At 45.1% G+C, this 24998-nt stretch overlaps 1 protein-coding gene across 1 annotated transcript in view; it reads right to left on the reverse strand.

Moving 5' to 3' along the window:
* Nucleotides 1-15220, reverse strand: part of HPCAL4 (hippocalcin like 4) — a 128118-nt gene extending 112898 nt beyond the window's left edge. Inside the window, exon 1 of the mRNA XM_063954072.1 lies at nt 14959-15220. The gene's annotated coding sequence lies outside the window, so the exon portion shown is untranslated. The remainder of the gene's footprint in view (nt 1-14958) is intronic.
* Nucleotides 15221-24998: the final 9778 nt, after the last annotated feature.

The raw sequence follows: 24998 nt of genomic DNA on the forward strand, positions 1-24998 counted from the left end.
CGCCTTGCGAGCGATCAACTCGGAATGAGGGCCAATATACAGTATAGTGTGGCAATTTTAACCCAAAACACACCAGTTTTCAAGGGTTATTGAGACAAAAAGGAAAGCAATATTAGACAGTAAAGTGATGTGATAACATGCAGCAGTACTAGCATAAGTCACATACAATGCAGAATAAACAATTGAACTGCAATGGGTACTGATATCAACTACCCTGCTCTGTATAATAGGCTTGGTGGGATGCAGCGCTTTGCATAACCTGCTATGTGGTAGAGGTATACAGCGCTGGCTTTCTCTGGATTGTCAGATGCTGATTGCTCAAAAGAAAAAAAGAAAATAACATTTAAAAAGTAAAAGCTTGGCCTGCAGTTTGCAGGGGTGGTCTTCTGTATGCCGAATGTCGGGATCCCAGCGCACAGTATACCGGCGCTGGAATCCCGACACCCGGCATACCGACAACTATTCTCCCTCGTGGGGGTCCACGACCCCCCTGGAGGGAGAATAAAATAGTGTGGCGCGCGTAGCGAGCGCAGCGAGCCCGCAAGGGGCTCCTTTGCGCTCGCCACGCTGTCGGTATGCCGGCGGTCGGGCTCCCGGCGTCGGTATGCTGGGCGCCGGGAGCCCGAGCGCCGGCATACCGTACGACACCCGTTTGCAGCCCCTGTTCAGTGTGACCAGCTCCATGCTGGCACCGAAAAAAAGTGTCTGAGTATGAAGTGAGAGGAGTCCAGTGCATTCTGAGAGGCTCACAAATCTTTATTGTTTGGTGCCAGTCCTGGTCTCCACCAGATCATACCCAAAGTTAACCCTGTAGAGACCATGGACCCCGAAGAAGAAAATAGGATTTTAATTACCTACCGGTAAATCCTTTTCTCGTAGTTCGTAGAGGATACTGGGGATCCATTTAGTACCATGGGTTATAGATGGGTCCACTAGCAGCCTTGGGAACTTTAAGAATTTGATAGTGTGCGCTGGGTCCTCCCTCTATGCCCCTCCTACCAGACTCAATCTAGGAAACTGTGCCCGAGTTGACGGACACAGTTTGAGAGAAGAATAGATAATAAAAGTGTGAGATTACAAACCAGCACACACAAACAAGAGGAAAGCCATGCTAGCCAAACTTGAAACAGGAACAGCAACAGCTGAACCAAACAACAATACTTAACCAAGTAACAGTGCAGTAAGAACGAAGCACTGGGTGGGCGCCGAGTGTCCTCTACGGCAGTGATTTTCAACCTTTTTCAACTCGCGGCACACTGAAAAGTTTTTCAAATTGCCAAGGCACACCATTGTCCCCCACAGGAAAAAAACACACACAGAAAAAACAATTAAATTGACTGACCCCCACAGAAAGAAAAAACAATCGCATTGCTCCCATTAGTAAAACAATTACATTGACTAGCCCCCACAGAAAAAAACAATCACATTGCTCCCTATAGAAAAAAATAACACACATTGATCCCTATCCCTCGTCTGTAGCGGGAGCTCCCTCTTGTCCCTGTCCCTCATCAGCTGGGGTTGTACAGTCACACTCAAGCTGCAGAGCATTGAGCAGTGTGTGGGGGCATGCTGGCTAGCTGGGAGACGGGCATGCAGGCAAGCTGGGGGGCTTGCAGGATGGCTACATCCTATGATATCACGCTGCTGCGTCTCCATAGGTCACGACTGCAGCGTGCCTGAGCTGCCTAGGACAGCCCATCTATTTGTTTTCTTAACTGCCACCAATATCAGTGCCCAGGTGCTTCAGCCTGATCTTTGCTGCAAGGCGAATTTACGTCTATGTATAACTCTACATAGCCTGCAATTGCGTCACCAGCCATTGTTCCTGTCGATTTGCACCCCTTCCGCTGCAAGTGCCAAGTTTTGCATAATTGCCTGGCGTTGCATACTCACAGATTTGGAACAGGCAAGATCCGTCCATAAAACTGACTTGCATCAGCTATGAATATGTCTGTCTTTTCCAACATACTATTTATATTGTATGCTCTGTGGCAGGGCTGACAACATTCCTCTCACGTACTTTTTTCCTTGTCTGCAGCATTATATCGACATTACATGCAAATCCATGTGTGTATCTGACCTTACAGCAACCACAGACATGTAAGCAATATTGGTTAATATTAAAATACCTGGACTCATATAGGCCAGCAGTGTCTGCAAATGCACCTGTCACTCATTGCAGCCTATGGACCACGGATGACTGATGCCCCTTTATTACTGATATACTGTATATAGGGGACATGGCACAGGAGTGCAGGGTTGCAGGGGACTGCCGGGTCGCGGGTGACACAGTAACCCTGTCACCCCCGGCTACACAGTGTGTGACGTCAGGCGGTGACAGAGCCCGGCCGTTGCCAAGGTGACCGGACTGACTGGAAGCCACGTGGATCCCTGCCTGGCCGGGCTGGAATGCAGGAAGCCGGTCACTTGGTGCGGCGGCCGCCTTTGTGTGTTGCACAATGCCGGCTCTTCCTGTCATCTCAGGCAGCACCTGACTCCTGTGTCATCCCTGTATGTGCACTTGTCAGGCCAGGACTGCTGCAGAACACGCTGCTGCATCTTCATAGGTCACGGCCGCGGTGTGCCTGAGCCGCCTAGGAGCCAGTGGTGCCCGGCCATTCTGTTGAACTGAAGCTGAAGGCAGCTCTGACTCCGAGGCACACTTGACAACCGCTGGCGGCACACTAGTGTGCCACGGCACAGTGGTTGAAAAACGCTGCTCTACGGACTACGAGAAAAGGATTTACAGGTAGGTAATAAAAATCCTATTTTCTGTTAAGTCCTAGAGCAGGCTTTTTCAACCAGTGTGCCGTGGCGACCAGCTGCCAGGTGTGCCGCGGAGTCAGAGTCACTGCCTGCACCTTCTTAGCAAACTGTGGCCTAGACTCTTCTTAGAGCAGGCATGTCCAAACTGCAGCCCTCCAGCTGTTGAGAAACTACACATCCCAGCATGCCCTGACACAGCTTTAGCATTCTCTGATAGCAAAACTGTGTCAAGGCATGCTGGGATATGTAGTTTCACAACAGCTGGAGGGCCGCAGTTTGGACATGCCTGTCTTAGAGGATCAGTCGTGCCCCGGGTGTGACCGATGCATTGAAGACGCGGCGGTGTGACAGCATAGGTCACGCCCGCATCGTCTCTCTACCCAGCCAGCCCACCCGCCTGCATACACATCTTCCCGTTCCTGCCCGCGTCCAAAGACTTTGAAGTAGCAGAGGTGTCGGTAACAACCGGAACCACAATAGGTTGGTTGATGTGAAACGCAGACACCACTTTTGTGAAGAAATTGCTGACGACTTCTGAGTTCAGCTCTGTCTTCATGGAAATTTATATAGGGGCTTTTGTGAGACAACACCCCCAGCTCCGACACACGTCTTGCTGAAGCCAAGGCCAACAGTGTGACGGTCTTCCACGTAAGGTACTTTATGTCTACCTCCTGTAACGGTTCAAACCAGTCCGATTGGAGGAACTGCAGCACCAAATTGAGATCCCAAGGTGCCGAGGGAGGCACAAAGGAAGGTTGGATGTGCAGCACACCTTTCAAGAAAGTCTGGACCTCAGGAACAGAAGCCAATTGTTTCTGAAAGAAAATGGACAAGGCTGAAATCTGGACTTTTATGGAGCCCAGACGTAGGCCCACATCCACACCTGATTGGAGAAAAAGTAGGAAACGTCCCAAATGAAATTCCACTGCAGAAAATCTTGGGATCAGAGGAAGTGGAGGAAACACTTACACCATCTGATAGACCCATGGAGTCATCAAGAGTGTCTACCGTCACTGCCCGTGGGTCTCTCGACCTGGAACAATACAGCTTGAGCTTCTTGTTGAGATGAGAGGCCATCATGTCGATTTATGGATATCCCCATCGACTTGTCAAGCACCTGAACACTTCCGGGTGAAGGCCCCACTACCCCGGGTGCAGGTTGTGTCTGCTGAGGAAGTCTGCTTCCCAGTTGTCTACGCCCAGAATGAAGACCGCTGACAACGCCACAGCGTGTTTTTCTGCCCAGAGGAGAATTCTTGACACCTCTGACATTGCTGCTCTGCTTATCGTTCCGCCCTGTCGGTTTATGTACGTTACTGCCGTCACATTGTCCAACTGGACCTGAATGGGCCGAACCTGAAGAAGAGATGAGGCCTGCAGAAGGACATTGTATATGGCCCTGAGTTCCAGAAAGTTGATTGGAAGGACAGCTTCCTGACATGACCATCTTCCTTGCAACTGCACCCCCTGGATGATTACTCCCCAACCTCTGAGACTTGCGTCTGTGTTTAGAAGAATCCAATTCTGAATTCCGAACCCCCAACCCTCGACGAGGTGAGAAGTCTGTAGCCACCACAGAAGGGAGATCCTGGCTTTTGGCAACAGACGGATCCTCTGGTGCATGTGAAGATGCGATCCGGACCATTTGTCCAACAGATAGAGCTAGAAGGGTCTTGCGTGAAACCTTCCGTACTGAAGTGCCTCTTAAGAGGCCACCATTTTCCCCAGAAGGCGATTGCATAGATGCACCTCTATCCGGGCTGGCTTCAGGACATCTCGAACCATTGACTGGATTACTAATGCCTTTTCCAATGGAAGGAACACCTTCTGCGACTCCAAATCCAGTATCATACGCTGGAAAGATAGCCTCCGTGTTGGCTCTAAGTGAGATTTCGGAAGGTTCAGAATCCACCCATAATCCTGGAGAAGTTTGGTTGAGAGACCAATGCCGTCCAGCAACCTCTCCCGGGACGGTTCCTTTATCAGAAGATCGTCCAGGTACGGAATTATGTTCACTCCCTGTTTTCTGAGGAGAAACATCATCTCTGCCATCACCTTGGTGAACACCCTTGGTGCCGTGGAGAGACCAAACGCCAGGGCCTGAAACTGGTAGTGACAGACCTGCAGTGCAAACCGTAGATAAGCCTGATGAGGCGGCCAGATTGGAATGTGAAGGTATGCATCCTTGATATCCAGAGACACTAGGAATGCCCCCTCCTCCAGACCTGAGATCACCGCTCTCAGAGACTCCATCTTGAATTTGAATACTCTTAAGTACAGGTTGAGATTCAGAATCGGACGTACCGAACCGTCCGGTTTCGGTACTACAAACAAGTTGGAATAATATCCCTTGTTTTGCAGATGAGGTGGAACTGGAACAATGACCCGAGTCTGTACCAGTTTTTGAATGGCGTCCTGTAAAGTTAAGCTTGCCTCTTGTGAAACTGGTAAGCCTGATTTGATGAAGCTGTGAGGTGGGAGCTCCTGGAACTCCAGTCTGTAGCCCTGGGAAATAAGATCTACGACCCAGGGATCCTGGCATGATGTTGTCCAGATGTGACTGAAGAATTTTAGTCAGGCTCCCGCCTGCCAGTCCTCCAGGCCTTGCGGTCCACCGTCATGCTGAAGGTTTTGAAAAAGCAGAGCTTGAGCTCTGTTCCTGAGAACCGTTGGTTGCTAGTTTGCGTGGTTTACCTCTAGCGCTTCTGGTGGCTGTAGAAGCACCTCTGGTTTTGCCCTTGAACTTGGCCGTCCAAAAGGACTGTAAATTCGAAGCTGAGTAAGCCTTGCTGGTTGGGGGAGCTGTGGAAGGAAGATATGTAGACTTATCCGCAGTAGCTTTGGAGATCCATTTGTCTAGTTCATCTCCAAATAAGTCCTCTCCTGTTAATGGTAGGCCTTCCACGCCTCTTTTGAAGTCCGCATCAGCAGTCCACTGGAGTAGCCATAAGCCCCTGCATGCTGGCACTGCCATAGCAGTGGTGTGTGCATTAAGCAAGACTATCTCTTTTATGGCTTCCACCATAAAGTTCGCAGAGTCCTGTATATGTTGCAGGAGTAAAACAATCTCCCCCCTAGATAAGGAATCTAATTCCTCAATTAGGTTACCTGACCATTTGCAAATGGCTTTAGTAATACAAGCACATGCTATAGTGGGTCTCTGGGACACCCTAGCAGCTGTGTACAAGGATTTGAGTAGGGTCTCAATTTTACGATCAGCCGTGTCTTTCAGGGAGGCTGCACCAGGGACAGGCAATACAATCTTTCGTGACAGCCTGGACACTGATGCATCCACTATTGGTGGACTTTCCCATTTTTTCCTATCCTCAGGAGGAAAAGGAAAAGATGAGAGTAACCTTTTAGGGATTTGAAATTTCCAATCAGGATTAACCCACGGTTCTTCAAACAGGGTATTCAATTCCTTTGACACAGGAAAAGTGACTGAGGATTTCTTTTTTATATTAAAATAAGATTCCTCACACTCCTCTGTCACCTTATCAGTAATTTGCAGAACGTCTCTGATAGCTTCAATAAGAGCCTATATTCCCTGTGATAGAGCAGCATCCCCCTCCCCCTCTGATTTCACCTCACTCTCCTCCATGTCTGACCCCTCAGCGTCAGAGTCAGAATGCAGGATATGGGCCAGAGTTCGTTTTTGTGGACAAATGGCAGGGGACTGAGATGCTTGTTTGGGGACTGAGTCTCTGTTCATAAACTCATCCACAGACTGTCTTAAGTATTGCGTCTCTTTCTCATTGCAGGACATTTAGAAATATTGGCAATCATTCCTTTAATGGAATCCAGCCACACTGGTTCAGCCCCGCTATTCCGAGAAGGTGCACTACACTGAGTACATAGTAATGAGCCCCCTGGGGATGAAGAACACTCTGCCGTACATGAAACACACTCTTTGCCTGACATATTGTAAATGTGACAGCACACACACACACACACACACACACACACAGGAAAGGGTTAAAAGCACAATTAGCCCACAAAGAGCCCTTCCAGGGAGAGACAGAGATATTTTGGAGCCAGCACACACAGCGCCCTTATCGCTAATGCCAAGCTTAGCGGGTCGCAGACTAAGTACCCAGATTGGGGACTTAGTACACTAATAATCGCTCCCCCCCTGCTATGACCCCCTGGTACCGCTGAGTTAATCTGGAGTCACACCAGAGGAGCTGCGCGTCCCTGTCCTGTCAGCATCTGTGTCCACTGCAGAGGGAAAATGGCGCTGGTGAGCTGCTGGATCTGCTCATAGTGAAGCCCCGCCCCCTCAGTGGCACGCGGTCTTCCCGCTTTTTTTATACTGGCTGAAGTAATTTAGTGCTTAAAATGAAGTCAGATACGTTTTAAGGCTTTGTTTGCCAGTGTGAGTACTGTGGAGATGCAGTCCACCCCGTTTAGAAGCCATGTGTCTCCGTACCCTCATGCCGCCATAATGGGCGGTGACCCACTAACCGGGACGCCAGCTTAGTACTCACCACTCTTCTTTCTTCTGGCTCTGTTAGGGGTGGCGGCATGCAGCGGAATGTACACTCGCCGTGGTGGGGCTTGCAAATAGTTCCCTCAGGAGCTAGTCAGGAACTAGTGTCCTGTAAGCGGGGAACGGGACCATTAACCCTTCAAGAGGCAGGGCCATTCCCCCCCTAAGCCCCCCACGAAGTAGGCAGGCTGGTGCCATCCAGTCCTACAACAAGAACTGAAGAAAATCTGCACTCTCAAATGTCCTATAAATTTGCTATAAATTTACTAAAGTGAGGAAAAGAAACTTCACACGAGTACCCCAATAGATGTAATGGAGAATTCCTTATGCATTATTATTGGGGGTGCTACCTAGGACAACCAAAACTACACACAAATACACAAAAGAGAATGGGGTTGTACTGATAAGGTGCACATAAAGATATAAATAATATATAACTTTTATTATTGTATTAAGAGACCGATATTCGGCCAACACGCGAAATATAGAGGTAAAATAAGCAAAAAATCCAGAAATGTACTCTAAGATAGAAAAGTGATGAGAGTTAAAAATTGTCCGCTCCGATGATTGCACTAACTTTTATATATATTTATATACATCTAGTATCTGATAAATATGTTGTGTGTACCACAAGAGAATTTCTATAGTAAATAAACAAATAAATATTGATGTGTCTGTTCTAATTTGGGTGCCCGCAGCTGTCGGCTACTAGTTTATTGGGTTTCAAATATCATGCCCTATATATTCATACACCCTTCACCAATGTCGGAGTGAAAACATCCAGTTATACAATTTAGAGTAAGACGAAACTTCAATGCTGCGGTATAATATCCAATTGAGGCTGATAATAGCTGCACCTTATAAAAAATATCCGATGTTCCATATATGGGTGCACAGCAGCCATCCAGTCTTGCCTGAAAATAACAAACAGATAAAATAAATGCAGAAAACTCTTCAGGAGCTTCCATAAGCGTGACCGGCTCCTCTGGGCACAATTTCTAAACTAAGTCTGGTAGGAGGGGCATAGAGGGAGGAGCCAGTGCACACTATTAAATTCTTAAAGTGCCCAAGGCTCCTAGTGGACCCATCTATACCCCATGGTACTAAATGGATCCCCAGTATCCTCTAGGACGTAAGAGAAATTTGTTTTAACGTTATAACCAAATTAGTTTATTAACTAAATTAAACTAATTTAATTCCTTTCTCTTAAACTTCCTTTTCCATCTTTCCACAAAAATACCCAGTTCTTATATTCCCCAAACACAGACTCAAATACCCTATTTGCTGCAGTTAATTTAAAAATGTAGTAAACTGCAGTCCATTACACCCAGGTGCCGATTCAGGGCACACGCTGTCCCTACAGTAGGCACAATATTATATAGCTCCCCCCGCATATTATAGTGTAATGTGTTCTTAATGAGTTCCTTATTGAATTCCATTGTTTTGGATGTTATATTATAAGGTACTAGTGTGGGATTTCCACCTGTTTCAGCCCAAAGTCTAGTGCATTGTTTCATATTTTCAATACTCCACCCACCCTTATCCTCACACCTAAATCTGCTCTATTTGACACCATAGTGTGAGCACCACTATCTCCTTGCGGGCACAGTTCATATGTTTTAACCTGGAGATCTACCATCTAGTCTAGTGTGTCAACGTATTCCATGACCGGTACCAGCACTTAACCACAATGAATCTCAAACCTCTATACAATCCTTTCATCTTTAAGTCATATCCTCCAGTCTTGATAAGCTCTTTGTAGCACTAATTTACAACCTTAAGACTCAATACCATCCTTCCAGCTGTAATTAATACCTGTAAGTCTGGATAACCTACTTGCAGCACTAATTTATGGCATCAGGATTCTAACCAGTTCTCTGTTGCAGCTCCCATTCATCTCCTAATGACTCGTTACTTAACTCTTACTCACGAAGCGGCTCTTAGGTCTATATACTGAAGTCCCATTTCACATGCTGAAGCTCCAAAACCCTTTCTAGCCTAAGTTCATCTCCCTAATACACACAATACTTTCCTCCCAGAGTCTCATCATCAATACAGTTCCCAATTCTTATTCTCTCTCCTAAGACTTATGTTTCGATGCCAATTCCTCCCCGTTCACATAGTGTAGGACTAGGTGCCTTTTCTCTGCCCTTAGAATCCCTTAGTATTTCTCGTGGTTGATCTGTGTCATCATGTAACTTCAGCATTGTTCACTTCCATTGTAAGAATCAGGAACATTTCATTCTCTAGTTATGTAATAGTATTAAGTAAAAAGATGTTTCAACACTGACTTACACTTTTACTTTTTTGTTTGTAACATTTACATCCATGCCAACACTCCATGAATGTCACGGAGACCTTCTGAAATAGTAGCAATCCTCCTGAGGAGTCTGCCAATCTCCCTGATTGCTCCTCACCCCATTATGTAGCTGCTATATACTTGTAAAATAAATAAATACATCAAAGGGGACGCAGTTAATATCCGGCGGGCGATATACCGACGCTGGTTTCCCGAAGGACACCATAAAGCCCGACGTCTAAATCCCGACGGAAGTTGGGATCCCGGTGTCAAAATACCAACAGCCAGAATCCCGATCGTTCTTCCAGCGGGACGCGCTTGCGTCCTGCCGTAGGGGAGGGGGGATGTTAGGTTTAGGCATTAGCAGGGGGTTAGGGGGCAGGGACGGGAAGGGTATGGTTAGGTACCGGAGAGGGAGAGTTAGGTTTAGGCACTTAGAAGGGGAGGTAAGGCACCAAGCGGGGAGAGTTAGGTTTAGGCAGTGGGGAAGGGAGAGTTAGTGATAGGCACCACCCTGGAGGGTTAGGGTAGGGGGCAGAGGAGGATTAGGGTACTTTCCAGGGGGCTATCGGGATTCTGATGCTCAGGATGCCGCTGTTGGTATTCTGACCACCAGCATCCCGTCCATCAGGATATCATACTGAATCTCATCAAAGATATAAACATTCAAATGAGATAATCAGTGCCATTTCCCTGCATTGGTTATAAGGCTCAATGATCCCTATGGCTATAAGCATTTTCAAATAAGGTTTTTCATTGCCATGTATATGGAACCACTTGTGAGTAGTACACAATGCATGAAGAAGGTATCCGGACTCCAGGTCGACACCAAAAAGATCGACACACCTTAGGTTGACACCAATTGGTCAACACACCTTAGGTCGACACCTGCAATAGGTCGACATGGAAAAAGGTTGACATGAGTTATTCACATTTTTTCCCATTTTTTGAAGTTTTTCATACTTTATGATACACGTGGACTACAACTGGGAACGGTAACCTGTGCAGAGCGCAGCGGCAGTGGAGCGAGGCACCTACGAGGGGATACGGTGCACCAATTGGAGTTCCCGGTCACTCTACGAAGAAAACTACACCAAAAAAACATTAAAAACTCATGTCGACCTATTTCAGGTGTCAACCTAAGGCGTGTCTACCAATTGGTGTCGATCTAAGGTGTGTCGACCTTTTTGGTGTCGACCTGGAGTCACATACCCCATGAAGAAGCCCTGAAAAGTTACAGTCTGTTTATATCAACTAGCCTTTACTGAGAAACAAATACAACATACTGTATATGTATATGGGTTCATTAACATTTGGATATAAGTCACTATTATGAAACGCCTCTCAGGGGAAGCACTGCATATACACTTTACTGCTGTGTTTTATTACAGGTTGCTTTCACAATCTCCCTGAAACGCTTTTACAAAACTAGGCAAGTAGGATATAAAAAATGCTTTATTATTACTATAAAGCATGTTTTCTAATTTTTTTACTATTGCATAAATAAATAAATATTTATTTTATTGAGAATTTTTTACTCCTCTAATAAAACCATTATTTAATTTCTATTGGTAAATAAACTGAATATAGTCCAAGTGTGTATAATAAATTGTGGTAAAGAAGATTTTTTTATTACTGCAACAAAAATAATGCTAGTTTCTCCTCACTGTCTTGATTAATTTCAGGATTAAATGAAGATCTAGAAACTAGTTCCACAGAAAAATATAACTTTCACATAAATGAAGCAGCTGGTAGAAAAGTCACAGTAGTCCCGGCGGTCAGGATACCGATGCTGGAATCCCGCCAGCCGGAATCCCGGCAAAACAGGACTATTCCCACTCGTGGGTGTCCATGACTCCCATAAAGTGGGAATAGATCCTGTGGCAAGCGCAGCGTGGCGAGCACAGCAAGCCCGCAAGGGGACTCTTTGCGCTCACCACGCTGCTGGCATTCTGGAAGGAGGGATGCTTTCGGGATATGGACAGCTGGCATCCCACCCGCCGGTCAATCATACTGATTCCATTCTACCATGCAAATTTTTAGTAAAACCAATAATTACACAACTAGAATGTAGGTGTGCACCTATATATTTCTTATACAATAATTGCCTATGGCATGTCCTGAGAATGTGGGTGCGCCCCCTCCCACCAACCACCACCACACCATGAGGACAGAGTAAAGTTGCTTGATGCAACAAAGCCGGGCAAAAGGTGTTAAGGGGTTAGGGTGCAGGTCCTAGATAGATGGACACTCTGGGAGCTTTTAGTACATATTGGTCACATTCCATTGCTGGATACAGGCGGACCCACCTCCTCTTCCTGCCATGATCACAAAAATCTGGCAAATATTCACATATGAGCACATCAGTATTCTATACAATCGCCACGCTTATTTTTCCAAGGTTTGGAATGCTTGGCTGACGCACACTGAAACTTGCACTACATCTCACAGTTAAGCTATTTTTTTCTCCTATAGTTTGCACTGTACAACCGATGCACCCTTCAGAGCTTCTTGTTCCCATTGCTTCCTTGTACTAACCTCCCCATGATTCTCCCCCACCCCCCCCTCCGGCTAGGGTTTCAGCACAGTTTCTGCCTTTTTTTGTGGTCCCCATTTACTTTAATAATATAATTTTTCTCTGTGTTCCACAATATATGCTTTATTTGGAATGTAGTTATGTGACCGGCGGCCAGGACACCGCCGGTCACAATGCCGGCACCTACATCCCGCCCCCTCACTATCCCTATAGTCGGCATGCCAACTAACAGGGACCATCCCCGCCAGGCATCTCAATGCTGGGTTTCCGGCCTCGATACGGTGACCGGTGGTCGGGTCACGCGTTACCAACTCCTTTATTTATGTATAATGCATTGATGTCACTACTATACATTAATTGTTCTGCCTCCTCTGTTTATTCTTTTTTCTGTACCCCCACAATAAAAACAATAAAGTTTACATTAAAAAAAGAAAGAAAAAGACAAAAAAAAAAGCTCTTAGTGGACCAATGTTTTATGTGGAACGTAGCATCTGTAAAGAGAAGTTCACTGCAGCGCTATAACTGGATGGCAGTGTGCCCTGTGCCAGCCCCTCCCCATAAACCTGTGACATCAACAGGGGCAGGCGTTGCCGGCTAGGGGAAACAGTTAACCGCTCAGAACATCTGAAGGATGCTCTGGGCTACTACACAGGGTGCCTGCCCAAAGCATCCCTTGGACACTCCGGGCTGCACTACAGTTACGCCACTGGCTCCATTCCAAGCACCCTGCAAGCCACATGCAGTTGTCGCGGGGCAGCGACTGTGGCACCCCAGGGCACTGCTCCCTATGTAACAGCATCGCTCATACACCCCTAGTTACGGCCCTGGTTGACTCGCCTTCAGCAAATTGAAAATTAAATCAGATAGGCCTTGATGAAAGTTGATTTGAAGTATGCATATATAATGTGGGTCTTTAATTTAAATTCTAAATACTGTACCATCAGCATTTATCCCATAATTTTGTGTGGTCCGTGAAGTCTTTCTATTTGTATGTAGGTACAGGGCCGGATTAAGGGGGGTAGCGACAGGGTAGGTCATCCTAGGACCTCCACACATAGAGGGTCCCCACAGTGTCCGCAATGAGATGAACCCTGGTGTACGGGTAGTGGCGTCCTCCATGGCGGCTCAGTTGTAATGAATACAGCATTCGCCAGGGAGGCTCACAGCAGGTGGTGTTTGTTAGCAGAGTCATAGTGAAGGAATGAGGCGGCCAAGCTGTAGTGTGAAGACTGGATGGAGACGGAATCGAGCAGGTTGCGGACAGACGGGTATGAGACTACACACTCACTCTTTCACAGGGGCCCCTACAACTTTGTTGCCCAGCGGGTCCCACAGACCTTAATCCGGCCCTGTGTAGGTATATTATAGGTCATAATTAAAAAAAATTCGGAGGCTTCTATTGGATTAAAAAAAAACTGAACCAATATAATGCTATATAAATAATCTATCTGGTATGATTATATCTATACATTCTATGAAAACAAAAATGGTAGCATAAAAATACATTACTGAACTATTAGCGCTTTCCTTGGTCTATTTTCTTTTGGTGTTTGTTTTAGATCCTTCGCTGGATTGGATCATTCAGAGAGCTGCTATCAAGATATCTATTGAAAATTGTAAAATCAAATTTGATATAGGCCTGTTGTGATAGCACAAACAGAATATATAAGATAAATGTTATATATATACACCGGTACACACACACATATTATATGTATTATATTATACACATGCGATACAAATAGGAGTATTTGCACACAATCTGGAGTATTGTTCGTGCTAATGTGTTTTTAACTTAAACAATGTAAACAAAAAACCTTTGAATTGTGGCTGTGTTTTAGACATTTATTATGGATCATTTACTGACATTACATTTAGGTGCAGAATTTGCAGTAAACTATACAACCAATTAGACACTTGCTTCCATTGTTTAGCGTATGCTATGCACAAATGGTAACTGCTGACTTGCTAAGGTGATTCAGTGCAAATGTTGCACTTAAATGCAGACTTACAAAATGTGGTATACTCTATCTGTATTTCTATATATATATATATATATATATATATATATCAGTATTGTTACTCTTCCATGTTTTTTTCTCCCTCCCCCATTCTGAGAAATGCAGGATCAGCCCCATCTTCCGTCCTGTATAAGTGTGAGCTGGTGCTGAGGTGGTTTCCATGGTAACTATTGCCTGGTACACACAGAGCTCCCAGAGTGCATTCTAAGGGTGTTTATGTGCCTCACTTTCCCCTGCAAAGCGTTGTCACCCCCCTCACTGTGATATCACACTGAAAGCCCACACGGTTCTGTGAAGGGAGGGATTTGTCTTATGTTTGTGTATCTGAAGCAAAAATATTGGATTTATGCTCATATAGTCATGTTATACCTTTAGATATCTTCATTTGTGTGTCTAGACACACAATGCATTTCCTTGTGCGTTTAGATAAGTACGCATAGTATTGTGCTGGAGCACAGCAATAAACACGTACAGTGCCACATATTTACCTCTGCTGGCATTTTTCACACCTGTTGGATACTTGTCTGCTTCATTATTCGAGATACAAATAAATGATTGCATTAGATTTTGAGAAGACAATTTCATTCTCTAATAATGGAAAGTAGCATATGTGTTAACATCAGCTGCAGATTTATCTGCATAGAAATAATACAGCCATATACCCACTTTCTTTAAAAAAAAAGAGTTATAATGTAATCCTTGTGCTATTGTATGCATAGCCAGCATTGGGCTAGGGACAGTACAGTGTAAAATCTCTTGTGCAGTGCATCACACTGCAAACCATATGGTACAGTGCACACCCTCTGTTGCAGAACACTTTTATCTATAGCTGGAAATACGAACTCACCTTACTAATGGAAGCTAGCCTCCTCTGTGACTGTCTTCCAGAATCTTGATTCTGTCCTCTGTAATAGTGCCTGAGCTGCCTCTGATGGTCACGACGAGCTGGTATTTGGGGGCAATAAGCAAAACCTGGATCACGATGTTTCTCAGTCACTTATTTGCATAAGCACACCCCTTTCTCAGATTAGCTCCTTTCATTGGTGGGACAATCAATCATTCAGGTGAGATGCCTGTATGATGGCTCAGTGTTATGCTGTTACACAGGCAGGTTTGGCTACTGGTAGCCTAAGGGCTTGCAAATGATTGTGTAGTTCAGTAATGGTAATAAATGGCTCCACACATTGAGTTGTTGCCATGGAAACAGTATTGTAAGATAAATGTGCAGGGCTCTGATGGAATGATGCAATTGATATGCACATGTGAGCATACACAAAGATACATGCAATTAAACATACACAGGGATATAGCTGCACTGCATCCACAAATGTAAAATGTATACCTTTGTGGTATCAATTCAAAATGAATGCAATAATGGAAGTGTATTGTACAGGCAATCATGTATAGTTAACAAGCTTTCCATTTTGATCTCCAACTTGCTTCAATATCATGTTATTGCGTCAGCCATTAACTCCTTATTGTGAGAGCCTTAATCCAAGCACAATAGCAGCATTCTGAAGGTCATTTACAAAAGTGCTAGTAATATAAGCTGCAAAACATGTCTGTCTGCACCCAGGTACCTTTTGTGCATATTCACTTTGTGCATGCATGTGCACACTCACATAGCATGTTGTTGGAACTGATCCTGGATAATAAATTTGCACTTCTGCAGGATTGTGGATCTGAATGGAAATATGCATGGTGGAATCGGAGAAATGTCACTTTAAAATCATGTCTTATACCGTTTAGGACCATCCCCCTCATTCATTTCATCTTCCATTTTTATCCTGAAATACTGCTTGGCACAACCTCATTTGTATCTCAAAATAATCATGAGTGTGAGGGCACATCACAACAATCTTCATTATGTGTGTCACACTTATGCACACTTAAATGTTGATGCTTTTTAAAGTGCCATGGGAGGTGCAAGAGAAGTCCCTTTAAAAGTACCAGCTGAAGGTATAGTCTGACTTGTCAGTCTTGTGTGGCCCAGCAAGCTGGGGGCACTATTTTACTGACCCCATTCTTCTGCACAATTGTTCACACGCTACAATATTGCATAGTCCAGCTACTTACACAATGGGTGAAGCCTCCTGCTGGCAGAGCCGACCCTAACCAATATGATGCCCTAGACAAGATTTTGGCTGGTGCCCCCTAGCACCGCCGCTAGTTTTACCTCTGACCCTGCACCCCTCTCCCAGCACCATCACCCCCCACCCAAAGCAGTCCTTATTTTGGTGCTCCTACTACCTATATTTTAAATAGGAACAGTGCGCACATTCAGCGCACAGCCCAAAAAGGGGTGTGTTCTTGCTGGGAAGGGGCATGGCCACGCAATAGTACCCCCAATTTTAAATTACGCCACACAGTAGTGCAACTTTATTCACATTTTATCATGCGATAGTGTCCCTTATTCACGTTACATTACAAAGTAGTACCACTTTACCTTATATACGTTACTCCTCACAGTAGTGCCCCTTATTGACATTACATCACACTGAATTGCCCCTTATTCACGTTAGACCAAACAGTACTGCCCTTTCTATACGTTACGCCACACAGTAGAGCACCTTATACACATAATGCCACACATTAGCAATGCCTTTATACACATAATACTATACACTAATGCCCCTCACACATGACACACATTATTAATGTCCTTATAAACATAATGCACCTTACACATTATGCCAACCTTTACTAATGCCCTTATACACATAACGTCCCTTACACATATGCCGCACATTATTAATGTCCTTATACACATAATGACACACTTTGGGGGGTATTCAGTTGTTTGAAAAGTCAGTTGGGTGTCTGTTTTTTTCTATCTGATAATATATCTATAATGGGTGAAGTGTGCACGGTATACATGGGCCCCTGGATACAGGAGGGCCCACACCGCACTCTGCACTCATGTTAAATTACTTACCTTTCCAGAGTCCCGTGTCAGAGTTGCTGCTTTGGCAAAAATCACTGGCAAAATGGCTGCTGCGCATGCGCAGTAGTGACAAAGTAAAATGGCAGGCGCCATGTTTCCAGAGACATGGCCATGCATATTAGACTCTGACACAATGCCAGAGTCTACTGCACCATAAAGAGGAGCCCCCCCCCCCCCCCCCGAGTCTTGACATGGGCCGCCTCCTCTGTTATACCGCACCTGACTCCCCCCAGATTGTAATGTTGCACAGTATGAACTGGATGCAATGAAGTGTGACATAATATCAACTTGGGGTACTATTGAGGGGCATAACATGAATAGGGGGAACTACAATGAGGCATAATCGGAATTGGTAGCACTACAGTGTGGCATATGAACTTAGGGGATAATTCAGACTGCATCACTGCTGCAGCGGCAGCGATCGCAGTCTGAATTACTTTGTAGAGTGCATGTGCGCTGCGGCCGCACTGCGCGTGCGCACTCCGGGTGCCCAGTGAGATGCTATCAGCATCCCAGGGCTGCAATCGCCTCTGCCTGATTGACACAACTGAAGAGTGTCCGGACCACTGGGGGCCAGGCCGTGGTGGCTGCATGTCATGCGCAGCCGTTGCGACCCGGGATGCAGCGAGTAGCGGCCTGCCAGCGTGCAGGAGCTGCGCTGGCAGGGGGCACCTCATCAAGTCCAAAAGCATTGCCGCTGTGTGATCGTGTGGTGCTTTGTACCTGTACGGGGGGGGGGGGGGAAGGGGTGTTAGGGCTTGGCATGCAGGGCGGGCTAGCCCTGTGCTGGACGTCCCCCCGCATGTCTGTGAAACTGATCGTAGATGTGCTGTCTATAGCACATCTATGATCAGATCTGAATTAGGCCCTTGGTGCCCTGTGTGGTGTGAACTATTATTTATTTATTTATTTATTAAAATTCTCTTACATTGCACAGCAAATTCTGTTGCACTTTACAATTGGAAACAGGAATAACTTAAAACAAAACAATTGGAAACAACAGTGAAAAAACAAGACAGGTAATAGAGGTAGGAAGGCCCTGCTCGCAAGCTTACTACCTATAAGTGCAGCACATACTCGTATATAGCATACTCGTATATAACATTAACTAGGCCACTACTATGGCATACCCCCCAACTTTGGTGGTACGAGAATAGGGACTCTTTGTGCACCTTTGGTACACGTGTCTGAAAAGGGGGTGGGGCCTTCGTGAAAGGTTGTGGAGCCCCTGTTTGTGTAACAGGTAAGTATAGGTGGGAAGGTCAGTGCAAGTGCAGGTGTCAGTTGACGTACCTGGATTCTTCTCCTGGGATCCTCCTGAAACCGGATCTCACTGTTGGAACCCTAGGCAGAGGCACGAGGAACCCCAACCCCAGAGACCCAACACAATAGTCACCACACGTTAGAACGGTGACATATAGTTTATTATTCTGGAAAACTGGTCACCACTCTGGAATCAAGGGTTTAACAGGCAAATGTGCTTCACAATACAGGTTATAATGGATAATGACACAAATATATCTATATTATATTATATATTTATATAATATATCTATATATACACATAATATATAATATATATGTCATTATCTCAGTAGGGGACCCAAAAATGTGGGATTTTGAATTTTGGATAAGGGATACTCAACCTGTATAATGAAAACAATGCAAGCCAGCAAGTATTGCCAATATAAACACAGTAGTAATATGGATGAAAGGTCACAGTGTACTAATATAATACCCTCATTTACTTTAAATGTATTGATGACCTGTACTTCTTGAACATGTACACACGGTGAAAGGATAATCCTAGTTGTCACTATAAATCTGCTTTACTTGAGCATCTACTCAGTTTGCAGCTGGCCTGAAGTAGCAAAGAGTCCCATTAAGTCTCTTTCTAACCAGAACACCCTGCAAATTAAAGTCTCAAAGGTAGGAGGTGAGACGGATTAATCACAGTCAAGAGCAAGATTTAGCACAGTTCAGTAATGCTAAAGATTAGGCAGCAAATGTAGCATATAAAGTAAGCAGTTCAGTGAAAAAAATGGCATACAGATTCCTGTACAGTGCTCAGTCAATAAGAGAAACATGCATAAACTGATATTTAGGTGTAATCTGTTTGCAGATTGCAAGCAAGGTATAATAAAGCTGGATGATGCAAGCTGTGGAGTGTCTAAAATACACAAGGGGTCCGCTCTTTCCTGTCACCCTACTCACTAAGGCAGTTTAGTTTCTTTTGCTACCTGACAACTGCCTTTACTGAGGTAAATTATATCCAAAAAGGGTCGTGCTGGTCATTAAATGGACTCCCCTGTTGAAAGGTACAATATTTAATACTGTCCAGTACTCTTAATAGCTGTGTCTGCCAAGTAAAAGGAAGAGTGTCTCTCTCTCTCTCTCTCTCTCATCTGACCCCTATTCAGCTGTCTATGCGGAGCTGGGTGACTGGGTTTCTAACTGAGGCACTAGCTGGAGTGTCTGTGCGTCAGAGGTAGGTACCTGCTATCAGCGGCCTCACCCACTCCCCTATCACCTGAGACCTTTCCCGGCAGCTTCTCCCAGTACTGGGCAGGCTGGTGTCACTGCAGTGGCTGGCGGCTCTCACATCGGTCTCCTCAGCGGCAGCTCCACTCTCCACGGCGTGTCTCCTCACAGCAGTCTCCTCGACAGCGGCTCTGCTCTTCACAGCTTGTCTCCTCACAGCGGTCTCCTCAGCGGCAGCTTCACTCTCCACAGCGTGTCTCTTCTCACACACACTGGTGCGAACCCCGCCTCCTCTTTTCCCCGATCTGCCACAGCTAATCAAAACTCCATCAGCCTTCTCACTCCCTCCTCCATTATAAGTAAGTCCAAGGGTCATAGTGCCTGTTGACTCACTGGTCCTGCTGGCATCTCCCAGGCAACAGCAGAAGGGAGTGTTAACCCCTTCAGCATTAACAGGATGGGTAGTAATCAAAGCTCAGCAAGGGGAAAATTAGGGGACCTTACTCATGTCTTATCCAGTCCGACAGTTGCCTGCAATGCATACCCTTTGTAGTACAAATTAAGGGGGTCCAGTTCAGAGTGTTACATTTGCGTCACTCTGGGAGCAGTCCCTGCACTGTGTATAGATGGTGTGCGCATGCAGAGCAGCGGTTAGTGCTCCTCCTGGCTTTCCCTCCCCATGGGATACTGCAGCCAGCAGGTGGCACAGCAAGCCAGTCACAGAAAAAAAGGGACTGTCCCGCTGAATGCAGGACAGTTGGGAGGTATGCTATGGTTCAAAAATTAACTATGACACCACTACAGGCATAAAATTAACAACTGCTGCTAAGAGAGAGGAGTTTCTCTGGAAGCATTGGGCTGGAGCAAAATGCTAAATGTGTGGCATCACAACGGGAGTGCGGAGGGTGTGGCCCGCACCCGGGTGCAACTTGCCGAGGGGTGTCACCAAAATGTCGGCTCCTGCTTAGTGACGAGAGCCAGCTATAACATTACATGCAGTCCTCAGCTTCTGTCACCATGTAGAAACCAGCACTGTAGTCTCAGGGGTCAGCCAGCACCTCCCACACCCCAGTAGTGACGGAAACGGGGGATGGGAAGCGTAGCCAAGCCCCTGTGCAACAAAGCCAGGCCCCGTTCTGACTGCACCCACGAAGCCATGCCCCATTCTGACGGCACCAGCGAAACCACACCCCCTTATATAGAAGCCACACCTGGGCCTATATTTACTAATATTCGTGTTTGAGTCGGTTTGTGTAGTGTTTAAACTCGTCTTGTATCGGGTGCATTTTCATGCAACTTTTTGAAACTATATACGCCAAGTTACGAAGCAGTCGACTTTATGGTTTTTGTGTTTTCCGATGTCGATGCCAGTCGTTTTTTTTTTGCCACATTTACGGCCGGGTCATTGTCATTTGCGTACGTGTTTTTGTTGTTTTTGCTGGTTTTTTTACTAAGTTAAACGCGGCAGGGTTTTTTTTAAACCGCGGCAGCATTATCACTTTTAGTTTAGTTTTTCATCCCCGTTTGTGATTGGTTGTGTTTCAGATGGTAGGAGTGTCTGTGCGCAACCATATAAATACGCCCCAAACCGTCCGCACCTCGTGGGTTTAGTTAGTGGTGAGGAGGGAGGTTGTGCTGTGGAGGTTGGTGAGTAGTTGGTTTGGTGAGGAGTTTTTTTGGGCGATTTCTGAGTGTAGTATTGTGTTTGAAAGTAGTCTTGTCATTCTTGTAGTCTTGTTGTTTGTGGTTTTGTCTAATTTGTGGTCCCAGTATTTTTTTATTTATAGTCCCTTGTCAGTGTGTGTGTGTGTGTGTGTGTGTGTGTGTGTGTGTGTGTGTGTGTGTGTGTGTGTGTGTGTGTGGTTTTGTCTAATTTGTGGTCCCAGTATTTTTTTATTTATAGTCCCTTGTCAGTGTGTGTGTGTGTGTGTGTGTGTGTGTGTGTGTGTGTGTGTGTGTGTGTGTGTGTGTGTGTGTGTGTGTGTGTGTGTGATTTGTGCAGTGGTAGTGGAGGAGTGTGTTGTTTGTCTTTTTATTTTTCTGTGTTAAGTGTTTAGACACACAATCATGTGTGACTCACAGGTGGGTGAGGTGGAGGGTGTGAGTGAGGGGGAGGAGGTCGGTCAGGTGGAGGAGGTGAGTGTGAGTGAGGTTAGTGAGGTGGAGGAGGTGGGTGAGGTTGCTGCAGCAGCCTCAAGTGATAGTGACAGTCAGAGTGCTCCGCAGCCACGCACCACTACTAAGACTGGGCGGAATGTCAAGTTTAGTTATGCAGAAAATGTGGCATTGGTGCGGGAGCTGATGAAGTATCAGCGGCAGCTATTTGGGCCTGAGTCCGCCAAGGTGCCAACACGGAGGAAGACGGTGTTGTGGGCGAAAGTTGTTGCTGCTGTCAATAGTGAGGGGGTGGTCAAGCGGACGGAGGACACGTGCCGTAAACGGTACTATGAAATAAAGCGACGTGTCAAGTCCAAAATGGCCAAGGAGGCGAAGTCGGCTCGAAAAACCGGTGGTGGCCAGCCCTATATTGCAAGATATCTGGAGTATGAGGAGCCCATGTGGAGTGTAATTCCTCCTGAAGTAGTCTCTGCAACCCATGTCCGGGATTCAGATAGGCCCAGGAAGAATGGTGAGCATGTGTATTTGCATTAACATTCTATGACTTTTTTTTTTTTAAATGTGTGTCATGTGACGTTGCATATTACACCCATCTTCAAGTGTGTGTCAGCAAATACATTTTTTTGGGTAATGTTTTCTACAAAAGCCAATGTAACATCTTACTTTATTGTATGTCATGTGTTTTTTTTCCCAGTACATTTTCCATGTGTAGTTTGGACTTGGTGTGTCATTGAATTGTCCAGCAGTAATGTTTTCCTTTTGCACATTTTTAAGTTTTTAATTTGGACTATGTTTTATCTTTAGGTTATCCATGTGCAATGTTGCTAAAACAGTGGTTGTCATGTTAGAGGCTGGAGTAGTGGAAAGGGGTTGTGAAACCACTTACATGTGTAATGTCATTATTACTGAATGTAATATTTTTTTTTTAAAAACCCACTATTTGTTTGTTCAGTTTGAGTCTGTATTTGTACCCTGACACAACACTGCATTCTAATTTTTTTTTTTTTATTGGGTTTTGTTTTTGTTTGGCTCATATAGTGGTAATGTGTGTTTGGAGTGCCACATCACAGAGTAATTTATATATTGCATCTGTAAATTTTTTACTTCCATTACAAAATGAAGATGTGTGTGTTTTTGGTTGTTAGTGTATGTATTTTTACTTGTGTCCTATGTCTGTGTCCTGTACATGTTTTCCTGTGTTGCACTTTCCATAGTGCATATGGCTATTGGACAATCTTTATTGTTTTATGTAGTGGTTTTTTGGTTTACGGTCCTTATGTTTTTTTTAAATAAAAAAAAAGCATTTTTTAATGAATTAATGTTTATAAGCATAATGGGTGGATCTATCAACAATAGCATCAATACATGTTTGTTTTTTTTGGTTTTACAGTGTTGGAAAAAAGCAGTACTGGTCGTCCTACAGTAACTCCCATGACATCTGATGATAATGACGCTGCGGAAGCAGGTAAAGTGTCCATTGTAGTATAGGGTATGTTTGTAAAGGAATGGCCATAACAAAATTTCACTTTCAATACTAGGTCCATCAAAAGAAGTCTGGAGCAGCAGAAGTCGGACTTCTGTAACACACCATCAAAAAAAACATGTGGCACCAAAGAAAGCAAGGTCTGATGTCCAGGGCCAACCACAGCAGGCTACCCCGCCACGAAGATTATCGACAGTATGTTCGGTCCCCCCCACTCCAAATTTTGGACACACCTCCAAGACGTGAACCACACTCCCCTCATCTTGATTGTGAGTATCAAACTGAAATAAATGTAATAAATTTCAGATCCTAATAATACTTTCACTTAAACGCATTAAGTCAAAACACATCAAAATATGATATACTTACCGAAGTCAATAAAACATGAAATGGAATCCTAGCAAAATGGCCTTGTCCACATCCTGTAAATATATGTATGTCTACTTCAGCCATACAGTAGCACATTGTGTGTAAGTTGCTGCAACAGAAACTCATGTGTAATTTTGTGAAATAGTAAGGTTGTTTAACAAATTTTCACGTGTGTTTGACCTAACATTGCCAAATACATATAAAAACATTCCTATGTTTGTTTTTGAAAAACTATAAGGTAACATATTATGGATTACAATGAGTTTTTATGGTGGAGTATGTCTGATCTACAATAAAAATAATGTGTTTGCTTTCACAATGAAGTAACCAGACACATTAGCTACAAACAGGCATATGTATGTATTTACGTTATGAGTGATGATGTTGCTAGGCAGGATATCTGAAAGCAACAGTCAATGACATGTGTTCCATGTTTAGTGATTTGTTATAATTTATCAAACATATGGATAACTAACGGATATTTTTTTACAATTACAGCTTCTAGTCCTGGTAACAGCATCCCTCCGCAACAACAGCAACACAGTGACATGGATGAGACAATCATGTTAGAAATGCAGCCATTAAGCCAAGGAATGAGCCCCCCAGCACCTGTGAGTACACCACCACAACAAAGCACACCACCACCACCACAACACAGCCCAACAACACCAGTAACACAAGGCCCTGATCACGTGTTTTGGAACATTTGGGCTAGACAGCAGGCCACTAATGAAGATTGCCTGCGTAGGCAGACACAAATGTTTGCAAGCCTACCATGTCACCTCAGAAGATTAAACAGAAATATGAGTAGACAAAATGAACAAACCACGAGAATTGCCAATACCATGGAACTCATGCGTGCAGACATTACACAGGTCATGGCCAACTTACAGCGCATAATGGAAGAACAGCACAGACTAATGGAAGAACAGCACACACAACAGCAAAGCTATATGAACATTTTTCAAAACTATCAAAAGATAAATGAAACTTTATTCCGAATTGTAGACAATCAAAATGCTGCTACACGTGAACTCAATGCCACCCTCACTAACCTCAATGAAACACTCAGATCCATGCACCAACAGCAAACAAGCAGCAGTTCTGGTACGACTACTCCAAATATCACGCCAGTGTCATCATCACCAAGACGCTCCACCAGAGCACGCCAACATGACAGTGCTAAAGGCAAAGGGCAGGACAAGCAGCCACCCAAAAAAAATTAACAAATAAACCTCACATTTTAAATTTCAGAGAAGTAAATCAAAATACTTAGTAAGTGTATGTTAGGCGCCGGGATCCGCTCGTCGGTGCGGCCCGGCGCCTAGCAACCAGGGACGCCGTACGCGTACAGCCGCCGGCTCCCTGGCAACGCCGGGCGCACGGAGCCGCACGGACCCTAGCAACGGGGACGCCACTGGCGGACCGCGTTCCCCGTTGCTGGGTCCATTTAAATTAAGTAGGGCACCTGTTTCCTGGCCGTGCAGCAAGG

This window comes from Pseudophryne corroboree, chromosome 2 (assembly GCF_028390025.1).
Source record: "Pseudophryne corroboree isolate aPseCor3 chromosome 2, aPseCor3.hap2, whole genome shotgun sequence".
In the NCBI taxonomy this organism is placed as follows: domain Eukaryota; kingdom Metazoa; phylum Chordata; class Amphibia; order Anura; family Myobatrachidae; genus Pseudophryne; species Pseudophryne corroboree.